Source organism: Nuphar pumila, chromosome 6, assembly GCF_984573655.1.
Source record: "Nuphar pumila chromosome 6, dmNupPumi1.hap1.1, whole genome shotgun sequence".
Classification (NCBI taxonomy): Eukaryota; Viridiplantae; Streptophyta; class Magnoliopsida; order Nymphaeales; family Nymphaeaceae; genus Nuphar; species Nuphar pumila.
Window position 1 is genome coordinate 10,403,748 of NC_143254.1, and position 7,870 is coordinate 10,411,617.

The window sequence follows — 7,870 nt, forward strand, 5'->3', positions numbered from 1 at the left end:
CGGTCGTGTCAGATTTTGCCACCCCTAATTAAGATAGTCGTTTTTTTTTTCTTGCTTTTTGGCTTTATAGAGAAAAACCTATAGCTTAAGGTATACCTTGTTCTGATGCTTTAATATTACCAAAAGAACCCATCAAATCATATCACTAATCTTGCTTTTCCAAGTATATGGAGTGGATTCATTCTCCGTTGTATATTTATTTTGCTTTCAGACATTTCCTTTTGCAGTGATAAAAGAACCTAAACCTAGCTCAGGCTGTAAGCCACACTTAAGTGATAGAGAACCTATTAAGGGCAGACCACCCCTGTTTCTTTACCAAACCCTGTTGGACAAAAGTCACCAACATGTTCTTATTAACTGGAATGGTGGCATGTAGTGATACTATAGCATCCAAACAGTAACAATGAACTCCAGGTTAGATTCAACTTGGCCTCTAAAGTCTCATTTTAATCGTTTTTTTTTTTTTGCTAGGTCAAGAGAAAACCCAAAACCCTCTATCACCGAACACACGTTATCAGCCCTTTACTGTTGAGATTCCTCTTGCCCACCAGTGAGTACACTCAGCTTGTACTTTACGGCGATAGACACTATTCATGAGTTTTGAACTAGAGATGTCCTGTTAACTTGGGGTTGCCTCTATCATATGCGCTTATGCAAGGAACCTTTGTGGGAGAATAGTAGAATTGCAGAAAAAAAAAATTAATTAAACGATGTCTTTGTAATGTAATCACATGAATAAAGCTGCAGCATGGTGGAAGACCGTTGCAGTTATAACTTCAAATTTATCATGGTAACATTATAAAAGTTAAATTGCGAGGGGGTGTCTTTTAGTTCTGCATGCAGAGAGAGAGAGAGAAAAGTAAATAAAAAGGGCCGGGTAGTTGGGCCCATGCTCACCAGCTGGATATTGGCCGGTTCTGCACGTTATGTTTCCACCCCGCATGTCTTATCACGGCTTTCAATAACCCTATTTTCTGAAAATTTTTTATGTCTCTCTCTCTCTCTCTCTCTCTCTCTTCATCTATAAATTGAACTATCTGGACTCGAACACTCCCCTTCCGATCTTCGCTTCTTAGTTCTCTTTTGCTATAGGCTTTTTTGCTTGCGTTTCCTCCTTTGAGAGGCCTCTCTCTGTTGGTCCTTAGGTTCTGCTTCAGTATCCTGCCTTTGTTTAGCAAGGTCCCTCCTTTCAGTGTCTCTAAAGAATACCCACCGCGATTTCTGAACTTTTTGATACCAAAATCTCGATTTTAGGAAGATCTTGGGACCCAACCTCTTGCTTTATTGATTTTTTTTTTGTGGGTACTCTCTGGTTTGGGGTTCTACAGTAAGAATCCTGGGTTTCTTTCAAGGTGGTGTTCAACCCTGAGCCTTTTTTCAGTGTCATAGTGGGGTTTTGTTTGTTCTCTTCTCTTTGAGCAGAAATACCCAAAACACATCAAAAATCTCTGCTTTTCCATTGAAGTTCCCTTTCAAAGCCCTCTCTTTTTTTAATGTTTAATTTCAGGTCGCTGTACTGTGGTTCTTAATGGTTCTACTTCATGATACAGATATTATCTGAGCTCCTACTTTCAGGGTTTATGATCAATTCAACCCTGAGGCGCAGGACCCATCTTGTTCAGTCATTCTCTGTAGTCTTCCTTTACTGGTTCTATGTTTTTCATGAACTAGCTTCCTAAAGATACCTAAACAATTGGGTTCTGTTGCCCTTTTTCTTGCTTTTCTGTATCCTATTAGGCTCTAGTAAATCAAGTCCTAAATTGTACACTTATCTCTATATCTATCCTGTCAAATTTTCCTTTCTTTTCTGAACACAAAAAAAATCAGAGAGATGGGTTCGATAACTACTAGTTCTACTATGTCCACCACGTCTTCCAGTGGGAATTCTGAGGGAGATCTGCAACAGAAGATGGATGAGAGGAAGAGGAAGCGGATGCTCTCTAACCGCGAATCTGCGAGGCGGTCCCGGATGCGCAAACAGAAGCATTTGGATGATCTGATGGCTCAGATGGCTCTCCTTAGGAACGAGAACAACCAGATCATGTCTAGTATGCACATCACCAACCAGCAGTACCTGAATCTTGAGGCTGAGAACACAACCTTGGGAGCCCAGATCATGGAACTGAGCTCAAGGCTGCAGAGCCTCACTGAGATGCTTAATTACATGCAGCAACACAGTGGGTTGGCCACCGATGCAAACCAGTATTCTGATCCACTCCTCAGACCATGGGATGTGCCTTGCATGAACCAACCAATCACAGCAGCATCTGCAGACATATTCCAATATTGATAGGTCACAAAAATCATGAATATATATAATTGGCCAAACAAAAAGCAAAAAAAAAAAGAAGAGTAAATAAGGAGAGTGGTCTTATCTTCCTCTCCACCCCCCTTCCATCTTGTTGGTTCTGGTGTCTTTTTGGCAGGTCTTTTTTAGAGGGTTTTTTTCTTCTTTTCCTCTGGAATTGAAGGGTGGTCCATTTATGTCTGTAAATTAATTTATATTTTTAGGTATATTGTCTCATGGGGCTGTCACGTCAATGTAATTGGTGTTTATGTCATAATGTAATATCCAGTGTTTGGTATTATAGTGTGTTTGTATAACTTGGTGGTTTGATGACGTTTTGGCGTTATTGACAACTCTCCCTCTATGATTGAATTGAAGTTGGCGTGTAACAAAAGTAAAATTAAAGAGAAGTTGGTAGAAGTTTAAAAGGGTTGGTGAAGGGATCATCAGATTGTTGTTGGTTGCAAACTTTTCAAGGAAATGAGTGATTAGAGACGGCGATCGTCATTCACTGATTGAGGATTAATTGGATTTTTCAAAAATGAATGTCCACGAACATATAACCAGCAAGATGCCACTAGAAATAAATGGTAGCATGGCGCCCTACCACCAAGAATAATGGCTTCAATATATTTGTCTAGAACCTGCTATAAAAATGGATAGATTCTGCTGTCTGTTGAAATATCCTGAAATGGCGAATTAAGAATATGGTAGGTCTTTAGGCTACGCTAAGCCTTCAAATTTAAGGTTCTATTTGGGAGCCAGAGATGGGAGGGAAACGAGGATTCAGTGAATCCTACCTATCTCACTGCTGTTTGGAGGCTCCCTGATTTGGGAGATGGAAGTGGTGATGAAAATGAATGTGGGTAGGGCTGGTAAATGAGCGGGGCTTGGGCTGTTTGGGTTGGGCTTGTTAAGGGCATACCTCTGTTTGGGCTTGGCTTGTGAGCTTGTCACCAGCTGAGCCGAGATAGAGCTCTTCATGAGCCAATCTGAGCCGAACCCGAGCTCATTACAAGCCGATCATGAGCTGACTTGCCTTTTAAATATTTTTTAAAGCTTGACATAAATACATAATATGTAAAAAGAGACTATACCAGCCGAGCCATGCCTCGAAAATGATTGTTCGTGTTGATATTAATTAGCTGCAAATTTTAGTGGGCTTGGGCAAAGTCCCTAGGTTGTACTATTTATAAAGCACTGCAGGAAAATCCAAAAAGCAAAAACATGATCGATGTGAACTCGTTTCTTATATTTTTAAAGATTTCATAAAAGGTGTCTAGGCAGAGCCGCGTTTGGCAATGGACGATAGTCCTATTGCATGATTCTGAAATGGCTTTGTTATCAGATTTGCTAGAGAACTTATGTTGATATCATTAGGAAGTTGCGTGAGATACTTGCTACATCGATGATAGCAATTCACTCAGTTTTAACACTTTCTACTGTCATCTGCGTAGTTGCCAAAAACAAGTATGGGTATTAGTGCGTGCATGAGGTGCTGGTATTGGCATGTAAAGTCGTGAAAGTTAACAAGGTTCCATGTACGGTTGGCTCAAGGTTAACATCAACAGCCACCATGATATGATACGATATAGGATGTGGAGAGTGGGTTTTACCGATAGAAACAGTGGGTGTTTTTCTCGAGTTCAGTTTTACTCATCCCCTAATCTTCATACCCCTCTTAAATCTTATGATGCAAGTTGTTTTGATCAAATGGGACCTTATAGATGGATTCATCACAGTTGATTTTAATAAGAAATAACCCTTGGATCCTATTTTTTTAAACGAACTAATATGATTTTTAAATCACAAAATTTTGTATCTGCCAAAAAAACCTGCATCTAAGTCGGATTATTTCGGTGATTTAAGTGTCAATCTTCACTAAATGAATGATGTAGATCACATCTATGGAGTCTGATTTGACCAAAATAACTTGCATTAATGGAATCACAAAGAGGGTTATGAAGATAGAGATGACTTTGGGGATGAGTGAAACCGATTTGGCTTTTCTCTGCAGGCTGAATGTGTGGTGTGAGGCCTGTCAAGAACAGAAAAGGGTTTGGTGGCCATCTATTTTACAAAGGATACCTTGTTCATCTCGCAGGAATCTTCGAGACATGATTTAGTCTCATTAGTGAATCATCATCTGGAGGTCCGAGGTCGTGATGGTTTGATTCCTTCTCAAGTTTTAGAAATTTTACTTTGCTGTTTTGACAGATGTAAAATCGTATCTGTGGATAGATGTTATCAATATGTTGCTAAATCTCTTGCCAAGTTTACTGTGCTGGGGCAATGTAGAGTGTGGCCAGTGGAGTGGAACTAAGGGTGTCAACGGGTCAGGTTTGGTTTGGACTCAGGTGAAACCAGACCCATCCCTGATTTGAGATGATAGTACCAGGTGTGAACCCAGGTCTAATCGGACCCACTATAATAAAAACCATACCTGGATCCTACAAGGATTACATGAACCAGACCTGAACCATACCTGGTAAATAATATATTTTTATCAATTTTACATTGAAATTTTCTAGATCTTAATTGGAGCTAGGGTTGGGCCTGAGTCTGGTATGAAATTTTACAAACCATACCCGGCTCCATATGTTAATCAGACCCTTCAGGTCCGACCCAGATTCTAATCAGGCCTTCTTATTTATCACCAAACCCTGACCCTGTAGGGTTTGGTACAGGTTGGGTCTGGGTCAAACCCAACCCATTGACACCCCTAAGTGGAACCCTGTTATTCAGTCCTTGTAAAGTGATTCTTTAATATATATACTGATAGAGGTCCGTCTAACCCTAGATTTCTCTTTAAAAAAAAAGGCTTCATGTACATTTTTACTTGAAGCAAATGATGATAGGAGCTCAAGAAAATTGAATATACCAGCCTTTAACAAATATTAGTATGGTTTGTAAACGGTGATGATTTCAAAACAAAAATTTGTGTTTTATCAAATTTGCTAGTATACATATATCTAAATTAAACATGAAATACTTGCATCCCTAGGGGGGGGCATAGTAAGTTATATAAGCAGTACATTATTGCCATTTTATTTATTTATTTATTTATTTTAATGACAACTTTCCCTGTAGAAGTGTGTAATTTTGAGGCGAGTCACTGACACCCAAGCCCTTATAACAGAGCGCCCACTAGTGAAAGGCACCCTCACACTCAATGGAAGCCAAACTTGAGACAAAGGGATAATCGTTGCATGTTTTAGTTAATTATAAATCCAAAAGGGCGTTGAGCTCAGCTTTGGTAACATGTATTTTGAATTCAAGACTTGTCAATTTGATATGCTAGATAAGTTGGGCACAATTTTTGAGGATGGATCAATTTATTTGACAAACACAAATTTTTTGTGTTTTAAAATCACCACCAATAACAATGGTTTTTTCTGAGATATAAATAATATAAATTAATGTAAATATAATTGTTAAAGATGAATATTTAGTTGATTATTACTTGCATGGAGAGATGTTGGATAGTAACGTATTTGATACTCTCTCTTTTTTTTAATAGAATTGAGTTATTATTGCAGACGGTACAGGTTTGTGGATGAGTTTGTTAAATATAAAACAGGAGCCTTTGACTCAGATCGACCCCCTTTACGTGAACTGAATCAGGCAGGGGCATCAAGCTGTTCAATCTCGTCCTGCAGTTTCCCCAGACTGAACTCCCACGTGGAACGTAGATTCCTACGGAGGGTCTGAACTTAGAAAAATGTATGGGCTCCTTCTTTCTTAGGGATCTGGATAATATGGGTCTCATTGATGCTGGATAAAATTCTGCCTTTAACTAAGAAATCTCTGACGGCCACACAAATATCTTTGTAAACTATAGGCCAGAACGAAGAGATGAAACTACCTGAAAATCCAGCCAGCCCTTAAGTATTGTCGCCATCCAGATCAAAGAGAGCTTTGGAGATTTCCTCATCAAAGAGGACGAAAGGGGCTGTCATTCTCCTCTAAGCTAGCTGATGGTTCTGATGACCCCTCAAAGAAAGGAGCTGAGCAATCGGACCCCATAAAAAGAGAGGAAAAGTAGATTAACGCATCCTCGAAGACATTCTCTCGACCAACCACACGATATAATGACCTCAACTCATCCCGTTAAAAAGTGATTTTTTTTTCTTTTTTTTTTAAACAATGGCGAAAACAAAGCCTTACCGTCATAACCACAATCCACGCCACAAGGGATCTTACATCATCATCATCCAAATCAAAATAACTTTATTCATCAATCAATAAAGTTTGAAAGCAATAAGTAAAAGAATATCAAATAAAGTAAAATATAGTCACTCTATCCCAAAATAAATCGTTAAATAGTCACGCAGTCCTCGTAACTCCTTATAACAGTTGGTCTCATAACTGAGCTTAAGAAGCTGTAAAAACATAAAATATACGATGTAAGAATCATAGATCCTATGTATGAATCTTCTAATGAATCAAATAAGCAAAAAAAATACAAATCAAATTCATGCAATATTTTTAAAAGAATATATTTACAACAAATTCATAATCTAATTAACCATTCATGCATTAGAGAACAATCATCGTGTCATTATGTCACATCAATATATCACAATAAAGAGAACAGGTAAAGATGCATATGATCTAATGCATAACAGGAGTATGCATGATATCTATGCACATGCATGAGTAACTTATTATCTTTTATCAAAGTTTTCTTTTGTATGCATGTCCCTATTAAATCCGCACAATTTTAGTTTCACTTTTCATTAAAACCCGCAGAAACTCAAAATGCGCACAACAATTCTCGAAGTTCAAGTTAGGTTTTCAATTGTAGCTTAACATACAATTTGTATTTTATGACTGGGTCTCACACTTAGGCCTCGATCGATATCAGGAATCAACATCATTCATCAGAATATTATAATTCAGCATATAATGTCGGGACACTAGGGAAATCAGCATTCACTAATGCTACTTTCTTGGTATACCAATAACAACAGTTGTGTCTACACACCACTCCCAGGCAAAGTGAATGAATTTCTCTAAAACAGTGACCGGGAGATGAACCACCTAGTTGATTTCAGGGGCATAATCACACATAGAGTTTTAATATCCTCACGGTTCCCTAAAACCAAAGTCAAGTATTCTCACACTATAGAAGAGGCATTCAAGAAAAATCATTAATTACACTATTTTTTCTCTTTTTATCAAAAAAAAGATTTATTTCTTAATATTTGTTTTGCAAATCAGCATGCAAAACACAATACTAAAATTCGTTTTGTAAATCAGCATGCAAAACACAACACCAAAATTTATTTTATAGATCGACATGCAAAACACAACACGGGACCTCAGCCCATTACAATATGAAATAGTGCAATTAATTTAAAAATTTAATAAACATCAATTTAATTTTCATGATGCATATAACTAAACATAGAGCAACACTTGCTCGTGGCTCACACGGTCTGCAGTGGTTCACTTTTAACCACTGATGCATTTTATGCAAAAACCACAATGAGCATACACATATGCAATCATTCAACATGCTCACAAATGCATATTCATGCAACTATAATGAGAATGTACATCCATTTCATATATGTATAA

General features: G+C 38.0%; 1 pseudogene; it reads left to right on the plus strand.

The window, feature by feature from the left end:
• The first annotated feature begins 1,831 nt into the window (after nucleotides 1-1,831).
• Nucleotides 1,832-2,290, plus strand: LOC149833923 (bZIP transcription factor 53 pseudogene; annotated as a pseudogene).
• Nucleotides 2,291-7,870: the final 5,580 nt, after the last annotated feature.